At 40.1% G+C, this 14,618-nt stretch overlaps 1 protein-coding gene across 1 annotated transcript in view; it reads right to left on the reverse strand.

Annotated features, from left to right (window-relative positions):
* The window catches only part of MAGI1 (membrane associated guanylate kinase, WW and PDZ domain containing 1), a 75,507-nt gene that overhangs the window by 36,894 nt on the left and 23,995 nt on the right, over nucleotides 1-14,618 (reverse strand).

A 14,618-nucleotide genomic window follows, 5' to 3' on the forward strand; every position in this document is an offset into this window, starting at 1 on the left:
CCTGAGCTGGGGGGTTACACGGGTTCTGGTCCACGCAAAGGAAGAAGCAGCTGGGAGGGCAGAAGAGAAGGTTTTTTTCAAGGACAGTTTTGCATTTTAGAGTAGCCTTTTACTCGCTGTGTGATGGGCAGGAGAACTCGAGTGGCATTTCTGTCCACTATTTCTGCCTATAGACCAATTCCCAGCAACAAAAGAGACATTTGGCTGGGGGATTTACCTACACCACGGGAAAAATTCTTCCCTGGGCATTTTGCAAATTGTCTTCCCTTTCCTCCACTGCTGAAGGAGAGGGAACTCCCCATATTTTGCTCTCTGTAACACTCCAGAAAACAAGCATAAACCAAACTAGAAGATTACGCTGCACATTAAGTGCTCAGAAATTCAGATGTTTGAAATCTGCTTTTGTCTTTAGGATGTGATTTATGGGGCATTTATGCTGCATTATGTTTTCTACTTTATGCATTTCGTTGGTGCTAAAAGCCATGCCCTCATCTTAACTTTTACACAGAGAATAAAATAAGTGATCTAAGTGAATTACAAATCTGTCTAGGAAGAAGCTCGTTTTAAGGTAATTTGGGAGATGTTAGTTCTGAATAGGGAAGATCCACAATTAAAAATTATAAACAGAGCTTACTTTGCTGCCTGCTAAACAGACAGGGATGCAAACTGTAACGAGTGTTTTAAATGAAATATTTTCAGCTTTTGAGGAAAATCTGTGCTCTGCACATCACTCTGATGCATTCCCAGCCAGTAGCTGATACCCCTCCAGGCACTGATTGATCCAGGGACAATGGAACATCAAAACTGTTTGAACTAAATAATCAAGACCACAGCTTCATTTCTGCTGACAGTGACTGTGTTTGTATAATACCCTTAAAGAGGAAAGCACTAATAATGTCCATGGCAAGTCACATTTTTAACAGGCATCATTTATCACAGGAATAAACAGACAGATAGAGATTCTCCCCCCCTCTCTCTGCCCTTCCACATGCATGCACACACATTTGCTCTCCCTTTCCAAGAGATGCTCTTTCCTATTAAATCAATAGGTAGAACAAATCCCCATGCACGCACGCACCCTTAACAGATAAACATGAGCCAGAAAAGGTACTACACCAATTTATATGTTCCCCACAAAAAAATAAAGCTGAGGTGCAGCTGGGCTGTTGGTTCAAACTGTACCAGAATTCAGTTTATTACATCACAAGCATTAAAGGTTAAAATTTACTAAGTACAAACCACTGAACAAACCTTTCCTTTTATGTTTGTCATTCATTTTGGCTGTTCCAATCCAAAAGTGATGGAAAATGGTTTAAAATAATGGAAAACACACCAAGGCCAGTTTGGTGGGTGCTTCAGAAGCCAATGAATCTTACAGTGTCACTGCTTTGTGCCAGATTTTGATGCAGAATAAGCAGTAATTGACTTTTGACCAAAATAAGTGACTGCAGAACATGCTAACAAGTGTTGGTAGCTTTTCATGGGACAAGCTTGCAGTCAGGGGAATAACCTGTCTGTACATTTTCCTGTAAAAATGTTATTTAATCATTATCTAATTAGGGTCTCATTTTAAAACCCCATTTTTTGACACAGCAGGCCAAATGAGCAAGTGATAGGTATCACACAGTTTTCATGCTCAGATGGTGGAACGGATACAGTATTTAACACTGATGAACACAAAGCGCTTGAATAACCCCCAAATCCTGAGAGCATCACCAGCAAGAAAACACTGAGCTTCATCAAAAAGCTTCTGGCAAAACCAATTGCCTGCACCTATGAGTTTGTGATGATGACAACTATGAATTAAAACATTCACCTTTCCATTAACCATGCCCCACCACTGCTTGGGCCACTGCTCGTGCCATGCCTTGCTTGGCATGGTCATCCTCCCAGCTGCTCTGTTCTCTCCTGAAGCATCACTGCAAGTTTTTTTCAGAGGTAAATGTGTCAAGCATGGACTTAACACCCACTCTGCATCTCTTTGGTGTTGTCCAATTTTTTAGTGGTCAGAGTAATGGCATTCACATCCCTGGCTAAAAAAAAGCCAATTGGCTTCTCCACTGCTCTGCCCTCAAATACGATAATGGAATAGTGATAGTTTATATCGACCCTGTTTGCAGCACAATTCCTCTGTGATTTAATGCCTGTGGACATCTCTCATTAGTATTTGAAATGCATCTTTTAATTTGGGAGGGTTTTGGTGGTGCAAATTAGGGACAGCGGAAGAGTCATGCAACCAAATGGGGTGGTTGTCATTGCAGAGTTAACAGTGTTTTAAAACAAATGAGCACATCTGGTAAACAATGTCAATATGACCTAAAACCCCTTGAATGGGCCTCATTGTAGCTACTCACTAAATGTGCCTGGAATTAAATTAATTAGAAAGCACAAATTACTCCCCTCTAAATAACAATGTAATAAAGCAACTGCTTAATGAAAAATATCAGTGATCAGTGAGCAATCCGCCAACACAAAAAAAGGGTTTATAATCAAACTAAATTCACAGACTCGTCAGCAAGGCAAGAAAAGCTTCGTACAAGGTTAGTCAAAAATGAGTCAGATGCAGAGATCTAAATTAAACTAATTATCACAGAGATTATTACATTTATCTTAACAAAAACCTCTCTCTTTTCTCCCCAGTACTCCCTAAAGCTCTATGTACAGCTGGCTGCATCCATCTGCTCAACTACATTTTGTAACATAGGGGAAAAACTGCAAATCATTAAGCAAGTTTTGTACCATGACTTCAACACTCTTAATACTGTTACCCATCAGGAGCAGTATTTCTGCTGCCTGACACTCTGTTGTGTAGTGAGTAATATGGTCCATGAAGTAAAGCCATAAGTCAGCTTATTACATATTACTTGGCATGTGTTACTTTGCAATCTTGTGTGGTAAAACTTTTGGAGCTGGGAAGCTGTAGGTTCCCTAACCCAGTTTCCTAACATGACGAGTTCATGGAAGAACCCAGGGGACAAGACTGTGACCCCAAGTGTTGCTGTTTCTAACATGCAATAGTCCTCAATTTTCACAGGAACATTTTCCCAAATCTTTTGTCTTTTTTGCAACCAAATACGGGAAAACTACAACACATTGTAAATTCTGTTTTACTCGTCATGTACAGAATGTAATATGTGCCTACAAATCCATACCATAGCCTGAGCCTGATTCTGGTGAGAGGTCAGAAGACCACAAGTGCTCAGATATTACCCAGATAGACACCAGACACATCACACCCTCTTCCACAGCCCTGCGTTTTAGAGACAGTGGACCAAACTGATCTGAAGCTGAATCTTAAGGAAGACCTATTTCTAGGCACCAGAGGAGTCATGCGGTCAACCCATCCAAACAGGACACTTATGTGAAGGTCAACTAGCATGAAAACTTATACTTCCATCACCACAGAAAAAAAAAGTCTTTCTATTTTGATGGGATTTCAACTGAAACCGGAACAATCGGTTACCAGTTTGCATAATCCACCCAGATGACAAAGGCACTTGAAATTGCTAAGAGCCAATCCAGAACCCAAACCATCATCTTACTTATGGTATCTTACAACATCTGTGGCTCACAACATTCTTTAGTTTTGGGGTATTTTTGCACATGAAGGAAAAGAACAAGTCTGTCTAGCTCTTCATTTCTCATGAATGCTTAACACTTCCAGTCTGGACACCTTGTGTCCATACCCAACAGAAAAAAAAAGCCATAGGTGAGCCTAAGTGAAAAGGTTGCCCATTTGATTTTGCCTTTATGTTGTCAATAGCTGAAAATTAGTGGGAGGTTAATAAAGCCACAAGAAAAGAAACATTTCAGACTGTATTGCAAGGTTAACATTTACAGAGGAAGATGTTCCTGCCTGGAAAAAAAAACCCAACTCAACCCAACCCAACCCAACCCAAGCTTTCTAAATAGCACTACTTACACTGTGCTGAATAAAAAATAAAGGCTGTATCAAAAAAATAGACACTTCAAAAGATGAGGGGTAAAGTACTAGAGTCAGGGGGTACACAACCATATATGTGGCCCTGCACATTGATTGCTGCTTTCTGTGTGCAAAACAAGGAACTTTAAATAATTAACGCTAATGGCCATTAGTGCTGCTGGGAGGGCAGGGGCTGGGAGATTGGTAGTGACAAAGCAAACCCCTTGATTCTGTATAATCCATTGCCAAAGTATTTCTAATAAAGGACAAACACTGTCTAAAAAAATAGGTGGAGCCTAATCTTTTCCAGACTGGAGGAAGAACAAGAAAACCTACCAGAATAATTTCCAGCAAGAGAGGCAAGACTATACAGGCATAAGAAGCCCCATGAAAAAGAAAATCCCTACCTTGTTACCTTCTCCCTGCCCAACTTTTCTGCTCGTTATTGTGATTTGCATAACAAGAGTGTCACTAGCTACCAAAAAATTAGCTATGCAGTACAAGCTTAAGTGAGAGAATAATTTACACTGCAGGAATACAGTCCTGGCATAAATCAAGGTTGGTAACCACCAAATACAGTGAGAAATGCCACTTTTCTAATGCTGATGTTCAATATTAATGCTAAGAAAGTGATGTTTTCAAGAGATGATCTCAGGCATTACTAACTCACTGGCATTGGCAAAAACATAATGAGGCAGTGTATTAGTGCCATTAAAAAGAACTTCAGTTCTAGGTGCTCTAAGGATGTTAAATTGTATTAGCCTCAATTACTCATTTTCAGTCAGGATGCTAAACAACTCCTCATAACTGAAGGCTCAGTTATATTTTGAGCATCTCAAACCAGGACTGATTTTAGAAGTGATAAAGAAGATACAAGCTAACAAAATTCTATTTAATTACTACAAAAATACAAATTTAACTACATAGTAAGATACATATAGGAATGGCAAGAGAGTGAGATAATAAAGAGGTTGAGAATTAGTGGGACAATTACCCATCTAACCTGTGGCTGGAAGCATGTCAGCAGCTCTTGCATTTTTATTTTGAAGCTTATTAAATGAAGAGTTTTTCCTAAAGCTCGAGCTGTTGGAGTCATAAGCTTAGATTAAAGTCTCTGTTAATATTTAAACAAATATGTACATAGACATTAAATTTCTGAAATCTCATGGTTTGGAGAAGATAAACACCAGAACTGGAAAGTAATTAGAAATCCCCATATTCTTTTTACATATCTGTATGGACACACATGTATTAAATGTATCTCTTTTCATGCACATAAGCATGCATGTGTGAATATGCCTGAAGGTACCTACCCTTTTTTTCCACAAGCCCACAAAATCCATAACTTGCAAACTTTATTTCTAAATCACATCTCACAATTTTTTTGCCATCTTGCAATTTTGAAGATGTCCAGTGCCAAACCCCCTCTTTTCAGCTGGCTGTCCCATGGCATGGCCATGTGTGTACCCAAGGGCAGCAGCACCTCAAGGCCAACCTCATGTGCCACTCTGAGTTCAGCATGGAAGACATGGGTAGTGGAGGAACCATATTTTGCTGTTGTCACATCTGTATTTATCCTGCTCAGTGAGGGTTTTTGTCTTCAGACTTATTGCAGAGCTGCTAGAAGGTGTAAATCCACACACACAAACCTGTGTGGCTTATGGCAGATTGTCATATTTCATATTTGGAGGGCAGCCTGCACAAAGAGGATGCCTACAAATAGGGCCCTCTTGGCATTAGCTTGATGCTGCTATTAATAAATAACATGCCTTAATAATAAGCTAATATTTATAGAATGCTTAGCCAGATTCAGCCCTGGGGTGTGCACATGCACACATGGCATGCCAAGGCAGAAAATCTTTACTAGAGGACAATAGATGTGCAGATGTTTTCATAAAACACAACTTTGATTTAAAGCACATTTTTCTGTAAAAATGAATCAGTAACTCAATGTACTTCCAAGTATGTAACTGTACATCTCAGAAACTAACCCTTAAGGATAAGGACAGAGTCAAAACTTCTGGGGACTGATACTCACCTGCCACAACCCTACCAACACTACCTCCATGTGCCCCCAGCCACAGGGCCCTGACCTGCCCCCAGCACCCTCAGCCAGCTCTGTTGTCTCCAGGAGCTCAGACTCCTTTGCCAAACCTGCCTGATCTACAAGACCTGCCAACTTCTCAAGCCCACCTCATGGTACATTGCAGGTCTTCTGGCACAAAAGACACAGCTTTAACAGGGTCTTAAAGCTGTCACAGTCCTAATTACTATCACCATCACAAAAATAAGTCTACCTGATTAAGAAAAAATAGACATGAAAATGAATAAACAGAAAATCCCAAAGTGGAATTGTGGGGGGAAAAGAAAAAGGAAAAAGTTCAGAGTAGAGAGATGTGAGGATATTTCAAAAAAATCAGTCTCAGAACCAAACCATTGACTAGTCCATTACAAAGCCATCCTTATTCCTCAGTTTAGGCCACCTGCTATTGCTTTTAATGACTCTCCAAATGTATTTAATTACAGTGATAAACAAAGACCTTACCTGGATTTGTGATACCTCATTAATTCTGTTATGGCCAAGCAGGGCAGCAGTCACTGCCCCTGCCTGCAGCACGCCTGATAAAAACTCGTTGTATTTACAATTACCTGCACACCAAAATGCCAAACAGGATGTATGGAAGGGGTGGAATAAAACCCTCCTTGCTGCACAGCTCCATTTCCTGCTGTGCAAATCCCGACAGAAGATGTGGGAGGCACATCTCCAGCTAAACCTGCCTTATCTAATGCACAGTATTAGGTTCTGCTGTGCCACCTTGTGTTATATCACATCACATTTGATATAAAACAACACTGTGTGGGTTTGAGTTGCTCCTCTTATACCAATTCAGGATTTAATACCAAAACCAAATAAAAGGGGGGGAAAAAAAAAATTTAAAAAGGCAAATTTTCAAAACCTTAAGCTAGAAAGAAAGAAAAAAAAAGCCTTTAGGAAGAATTTCAGAGCTCTCATCTTTCATTTGCTAAGCAACCTCCTGTTTTGTTCTCATCTGAGAGCTGACTGCTTTCTGTAAGATAAGGTGGTTCATGCAGTAAAACATCCTGATGGGAAGATTTCAGACATTTTTTTTTCTTCCAGCATTCAGCAAATGCTTTGGGTTTCTTACTGATTTTAAAGCAGATCTGGATTCCCTGCCACAGAAAGGCAGCCATGCGCATAACTCGCACACCACCACTGTTGTGCTGTCAGCATGCAAGATTACACAAAAGTGACATTATTTTCTTACTCCAAGTGCATTAATTGTTCACCTCCTTCATAATTGAAGTACAGGTTTCCTCCTGGCCTTAAAGCACACTTTGTGAAATATCTCAAAACTTGAGGAAATTATCTCAGTCCTTGAAATGAATGCAAAATGTGTAACAAAAATGCCAAATAATGAATCAGCAACTGTTCTGTTTTACCCTTCCAAGCAGCTCATGAGCTCAGATGACATCTCTAACTGGGGGACACAAGCCACAGCATAGACAGGCCACACTGCACAAAAATGCAGGCTGATGATGTAAAACTAACGCTGACCCAAAAAGCAGATTTCACAGGCATCTCCTCATCTGCTTACTCATTTCTAGAAGAGAATCAGTGCAAATGGAGTTAATGAAGGGTAGCTGAAGGGAAAACACTTGTGCCTCAAATGACTAACAGATTAGTGTCAGCACTTTGCATGTATCACACCAGCAAGAGCTGGAAATTCTGCAGGCAATTAAAATGTTCACATACCAGTGATGCCAATTCTCCTTTATTATCAGAACTATAATCTTATAAGGCTGTTGTTTTTAGAATCAGGTGCTCATGTAATATGTGTTGTTTGGAGTTCCTTAGCCTCCCAGGATTTAGAAAAGGTATTTGGATATGAATCCTAGAGGCTTGAAATAAAAGGGCAGAAAGAACTGCGATGTGCTGTTTTCATATCTGGAATGTTGGGAGCTTATCGTAGGATTTTTAAGCATTTGGGCTTTTTGGAGGTTGATATTTGAAGTTGTCACTTACTGCTTCAACTGGATGCCTTGCATTGAGAAACTCCAGCACGACCTGGTAATGCTAATTAATTAGTTCCTGCAAATTCACTATTTGTATGAATATTAGTAACGCACATCAAACTATTTAGTGTCTGAACAAGCTACCAACAATTACTCTTTGTGGCTGCAGGCATTTGTAGGCATCCAAAACCTTGGTGAAACCCTGCTGCCTCCTGGAGTCTAACGGGAGCCTTGCCATGGACTTCAGCAGCCCTAAAATTTCCCCCTTCACGTTTTCGGTAAGCAGAGTTATCCCAAAACTTGCAAATACAGATCATCAAAACCAAACAGCTAATGTCACTAAGATTAACACCTGTAAAGCGCTTTGAAGGAGAAAAACACTGTGTAATCCCCAAATATTACATTATTTATAAGACGACCTGATTTTAAATGTTAAGTTCAGCTTATTTTTATCACAAAGAGAAAACAAGTTCCTGCTAGCTTGCTTTACAAAACCAATTACCAGTCATCAGTGCATGGTGCTGCATAACAATACACAGCCTTGCCCCAAAAAGGCATAGCTAACATTCTGGAGCTGCTTCCAGGAAAATTAACTTGCAGAGTGGATTGAAATACATGCACATAAGCCATTCTAATAAGGGGTATGAACTTCAAACTTCTTATAAAAAAATATCAACATGTGTAACATTTCCCTTTATTTCATCTTCTCCTGACTTCAAGTGATTTTTGCCTCTGCTCCTCGATATACTAGTCCCTAATCAGAATAAGGCTGTAAGAGAATAGTAAATGTGACATCAAATTTCCTTTAAACTTGTTTAAAGTCTCATCAGCTCTTTTTTTTTTTTGGACTTGTTAGAATATAATTCCACATATCAGAAAGAAGAAAATAGAGTAACTTGGTAGTTTGAAAAAAAAAAACCCAAAAAGATACAGCTACTCCCAGCTAAAGGTTCCCTCAGAGCTGCTCCTTCCCTGCACATCAGTCATAGGTTTTAGCAATGTAGTTTTACTAGGATAGTCTATTTGCAAAAAATGGAAATGTAACATTACAAAATATTTTAAAACCATTTCATTTCTAATGCAGTTTGTAGACCAACTTACAAACTTTGCTAATCTGACTCCCTTCTTCCTGGGCAAATCTCTTTAAAGGAAATAGTAACAAAAATAAACACGAGCAAAGAATTCAAAACATTTTTAAGTACCAAATTAGAGTTTCAAGTCAATAAAGAAATCTATAACTCTGGAATTACAAAGTAATAATCCTGGGATACAAAGTAACAACCATGGAATACAAAGAAACAAATATGACAAATAAATCTTGACATTACACATGGGCATTTATTTCTTTAAGCATGCTCTGATTCTGGTTTGGTTTTTTTAAACATAATTTTTAAAGATTACAAAATTGCTGAGAGATTCAACAAATGAGTTGGATGGGAGCTACCTGAGCAGAAGGTACTGGGAGCTTTGGTAGTTGGTGGCGATTGACAGAAGGTGAGGCAAAGAAAAAAGAGGTGACTTGAAATGGGATTTTCAAAAAATGTGGGGGTCATTTGAGCACGTGAGATGGCAAAGAGGAATTAGATCTGCTCCTGTCCTGGGTGAGGGAGGGAGCTGCCACAGTGTGGTGGACTGGGGAGCAGAGTGAGAAAACCATCTGTAAAGGTGGCATGCATGATGATTGGTGCTGACAGCTCTGTGTTCAGCAAGAACGGGTCCAGGGGGCTTGCTACAGATCCAGCCACGGGACAAAGACCTCAGTATAATGCTCTGCTCCCTCTTTATAAGGAACAGAAAACACTCCTGGAAACACTGAACTTTTCTTCCCTTCCCAGAAGCTTTGGCACAGGCAAACACACTCTGTGGTAACGGTCAGATGATTCCCAGGTTGTGATTTTTGTCCTAAATGCAGTTTGGACTCATTTTTTCTCTAATTCAGCAGCTGCTACGACAGTTTGAAATTTTCTGGCAGCTAGATGCTTAAGTGGCATGACTTTCAACTTGCTCTTCAGTGCAAGCCTAAAGGGCAAACAGAAGTGAGTGGCTTGTTCAAAAGAGTTCAAGTCTGCACTGAATAGCTGATTGCAGCTCTAATTACCATGGGTTTACATCATTAGGGATAGCAACTGAAAAGGAGCTCTAATTCCAACACTGTGAGATACTGCTTTTTTTCTTGTTTGGCTCTTACCACTAAATGATCCATTTCCAACACTTCTGGTAAGGACAGGAAGGGAAAATTTCATTTCCACGAGGGGGAGAGGATCTTGATAAACAAGTACAAAGACAATACTTTTGCTTAGAAACTGAGAGGTGTTTGTGGTGGGACAGAAAAGTTGGAGTAGTGCGAAGACATCCTCTGAAACCTGCAGCTGTAAAGAATTTCACTCAGCTCAGGTATTTAATGTCCAGTGCCACTGCTCATTTATGCATGAGCATTGTATTTTGACACTAGATCTCCAAGAGCAATCTGATTTCGATTACACTATTCTAATGTGCTTGCAATTATAGGTTGTTATGATTCTATGATTCTGAAGTTTCCCCACTGTGTCTAAAGGATCTTGTAACACTCTAAACCCTGGCTGGGAGGAGGCTGAAGCTGCAGCAAGCTGCATAAAGAAAAAAGAAACATATCTTTATATTATTAGATGTTTCATTGGCATGGACACAAGACAGAGAGAAAAAAGATGTCCTTCCATTTGAGGTTACAAAAAGATCCTTCAAGTCCAGGGCATTGACTCTAGCGTGCATTTTCAGCCCAAGAAGAAGGAATTAACTCCTCTCTGTTGGAAGTGTTGGAGGTTAATTACCCTCACATGCCAAGAGCATCACCAGAACAGCAAGAGAAGGTCCATCTAGCTAAGGAGCCTTAATAGGTTTACTGCTTTAGAGCTTTGTAATTTTGTTCCACTGCTGCAAATCTTTGATGTGGTTATATGTATCACTAGGAAAAAATGAGCAGGGTTATTGGCACAGATCTCTCCTCACTTTCACTCACCTCATTGCTCCTCACAAACACCTTCTATTCAATTGAACCATGAACAGGGAATTTACTATGGACTTTGTTTTTACATGGAGGCAAGGCTCAGGAGCTCACTGACAGGCATTTAGCAGGTAGATGTTGCATTGGGTCATCTTCCCATAAAACACATTTAGTTTTGAAACTCTAGCATATCTATTATATATTATTTTCAGAAGATGGATTTCCATTCCCTACTTTCATGTGAATTTGGCACTAAGGAAAGCTCTTAGAAACTACTGATGTGCACATGACATGTGAGTGACATTTCACCTGCGTGCTTTTACTTTCATCTGGAGCAAAGTAGGAACACATCTTCAAGGGGATTATGGAGATCAGGCTCAAGATTTATGCTATTTTCAACCTTCCAGTGAATAAAGATGCTAGTGAACACTAACTGTGAAAGCTTTGATGGGAAACTGCCCATTCAAACCTGCATGAAAACTGCTCAGCTTAATTCTTATAAATGAACACAAACTAATAAACATTTTAGGATGATCTGAACTGGAGACTGACCTAGGGGGAAAAAAAAATAGGAAGAAAAGAGGAAAAAAAATTAATCCTCTTTAATCTGAGGTAATTCACAAAATACATCAAATAAGACACACAAATGTTCTCACTGAAACAAATGTTAGATCTTGGTGACTCCACAAAATACAGCACAGTAGTTTTGCAGAATAACCTGTTCTGAAGCAGCCCCCCACCTATCCCAGCACAGACACAGCTCCCAGAAGAAAAGTCCCTTGGGAAGCAGGGAAATCATTCTGACAAAATGTTGCTTTTGTTATGAATAGAATCTGTGCAGAATGGAAAGGTATTTGAGAACTGCTTATTTCAGTCGATTACTGTGCCTAGACAAGACTTCAGTGACAAATGGATTTCAAGTGGCAAACATTGTTACCTTCTTTCTTTGCCTTTTTTTTTTTTTTTTTTTTTGAGAAAAATACTTTATGTAGGTACAAGGTTGAAAGAACCTTTTAGGCTACAAATATTCAAAATAAAGGCATGCCTTTTGTGGCCTTATTAACAATAATTCTTTAAAATAAATGAAATGTGCAAGCCCATTGTGCAGTGCAGGGACAAAAACGTATGCTTCACTCTGCCTTTTGGAACCAGTAGTTTACTTTCCAAACTGGTTTACTTTTATTTACACTGGTTTACTTTCAGCTACAGAGCCCTTGGACAGTCCTGCTGGGTTATCAAGCAGCTCCTCTGCTGTTGCAGACACTATGTCACATCCCCTTCAAAAAGCCAGCAAAGCCTTTATGCCTCCTCCAGGCTGACTTACAGGCTCTCATGGGTTGCCACTTTCTTCTTATTTCCAGTTTAAATTACAGCTGAACAATACCCAGTTGTTCTTCAGCCAACTCTTTGGTTTAAGTGTCTTCTCTCTCCTCTTCTTAATAGTCAGAGATAATTTTGTCACCTCTGTCCCTTCATTTTGCTAAGCCAAAGCAGCTTTTTCTGATCTGCTGTCACACAGAGCTCTCTGATTAGCAGCTCTACACCTCCACTCTGAGTTCCTCCTTTCTGAACCCCTCAAGTGCTGAAGTCCAACCTGTGAGAGTCCAAACTGAGTGAGTTTTATCCAGCACTGTGTATAGATAAAATAGGAAAACAACAGCAAGAGTAGCATTAAGCCATAGAAAGGAGAGGAGGAAGGGGAAACTAAGAAATTGAAGCAGAACACAGATAAGGTGAATTTTCTTTGGGGCCTCTGGAAAGCAAAGTCTCAATGACTTGACATTGTCCCTCTTTCTTTATGTATTTATGCCCCTGTCCCAATCTTATATGAGTCCTGCAAATGATTTTTAGATGAGACATGAGCAGCCAAGCACATAGAGGGGGCATTTTCGGCTTCACCCTTCCTGAAATCATCCTTCTGTTCCTCACTCCAAAGCAATGGCAGGACTTGCTGGCTCCCATAAGCCAGCGCTTCAGCTGAATGCACTTCACAGTAAAAAAAATTCCAGGCTGCTCTCAGGAGCTGTGGGTTTGCATTTTAACAATTAAACCTCGTTGTTGAGAGTGCACCAGTAGCTTGGAGCAGGCAGAGCTCTTCCCATATATTACACATCTCTGATATTTTTCCGCCTGATTAGTAATCACTTCTGACAAATCCTTTCGACAGCTCTGAACACCAGCCTTAATGTTGCAAGGATGCTTCATGCAAAGCCTGACTGAATGCAAATGTTACAGGCTAATGTAAGGATGCCTGACAGCTTCTGAGCATTTTCTTCACTGGACACCAGAGGGAGGAGGAGGAAAAGACAACTGACAGTGGAGCTAAAGAAAAGCTGCTTCAAGAGCTCTGAAGGAGCCAATCAGACACATTTCTGTCATCAGACTAAAGTAAATAGCTGCACCTTGTCTGGGGATGGTGCCTCTGATAAAAGACTTGGCAGGTAAAGTTCCCCCCTAAAGGGAGAAAGGACCCAAGTGTGGTTTCAGTGATTAACTGTGGATCCAGGGCCACCACCATTTCTGAGCCCTGTACCACAAGAGCATGAAATCTCAAACTGAGAGTGCTCTATGCTCAGAAGGAAATGTCAGGACCTTGAAGGAAGAAGGGAGACAGTTCAAGGAGATTGATATGCTATCTATGTAGGAAGGTGATAGAAAATGCTCAACATGTGGCTAGTATCTCGATTAAATAAAAAAAAAAAAAAAGAGATTCAGAAAGATTACTAGGGAACTAATAACTATCTTATTAAAACTATGCTTTTATTTCCTCATCAAATCTTTTCATTATGCCTTCAAGGCATAAGGAGGATTATTAAATGTCAGCCACAATTCAAATAATTAATGTATGGTGTTACCAGATATATATGCACTCTCCAGGAGGATTAATAATAGCTGCTGTTTTTCTTCCAACCATATTTTCTCCATAGTACATATATTAATCATGAGAACGCTGCATTTTTTTAAAGCTCTCTACTATTGAAACTCTTTAAAGAACTCACACTTTGAAAACTGGAGAATTCTTAATATATTCTGTTCTCCACTTTTTAATTTACTATCAAAATACAAAAACACAGTAAGCACTTGGAAAGGAAGGAGAATAGGAAAGGCAGAGGTTTCTCCAGAGCTGCTATCCACTGCAGAATCAATGTCCTCCAGTCCTCAAAATAGGTCTCTAAAAACAACAAACTAGTTGCAAATTCAGAAAGCAACTTGTCCTCCACTAAAACAGACTGACTTTTATTAACTTACTACAATCAAAACACTTGAGAAAAGGCAATGGAAAAGTAATTTCATGTCAAACACTCCCCCCGGGGCTGGCTGGGGGCTGTGTTCAGCACCTACTTGTCAGCTTAACTGTCTCTGCAGCATGACTGTCCCTGTGAAGTGCTGAGCACCAATGTGCATGTTGTCCACAAAAACCACTGCACGGGGCAGGGAGTGCAGCAGGGCCAGGGCTTTGCCCTCTCAGGTCCCTGCTGCCAACCCCAGGGCAGAGGGAGGGAGACCTGACCCCTCTGCTCCTGACTTTGCACTCAGCAGCAGACCTGGATTTTCCCTGTGGGCTTGACACTAACTCTTCCAGTAAGTTTAATCCACAGACCTAAAGTGTGCTACGTGAGGTGGGTTGTGCTACCTCACATTACTGTACACTTACTAAGGGCAGGGAGAGTTCCTGCTGAT

Source organism: Merops nubicus, unplaced genomic scaffold, assembly GCF_000691845.1.
Source record: "Merops nubicus isolate BGI_N331 unplaced genomic scaffold, ASM69184v1 scaffold15537, whole genome shotgun sequence".
Taxonomy (NCBI): Eukaryota; Metazoa; Chordata; class Aves; order Coraciiformes; family Meropidae; genus Merops; species Merops nubicus.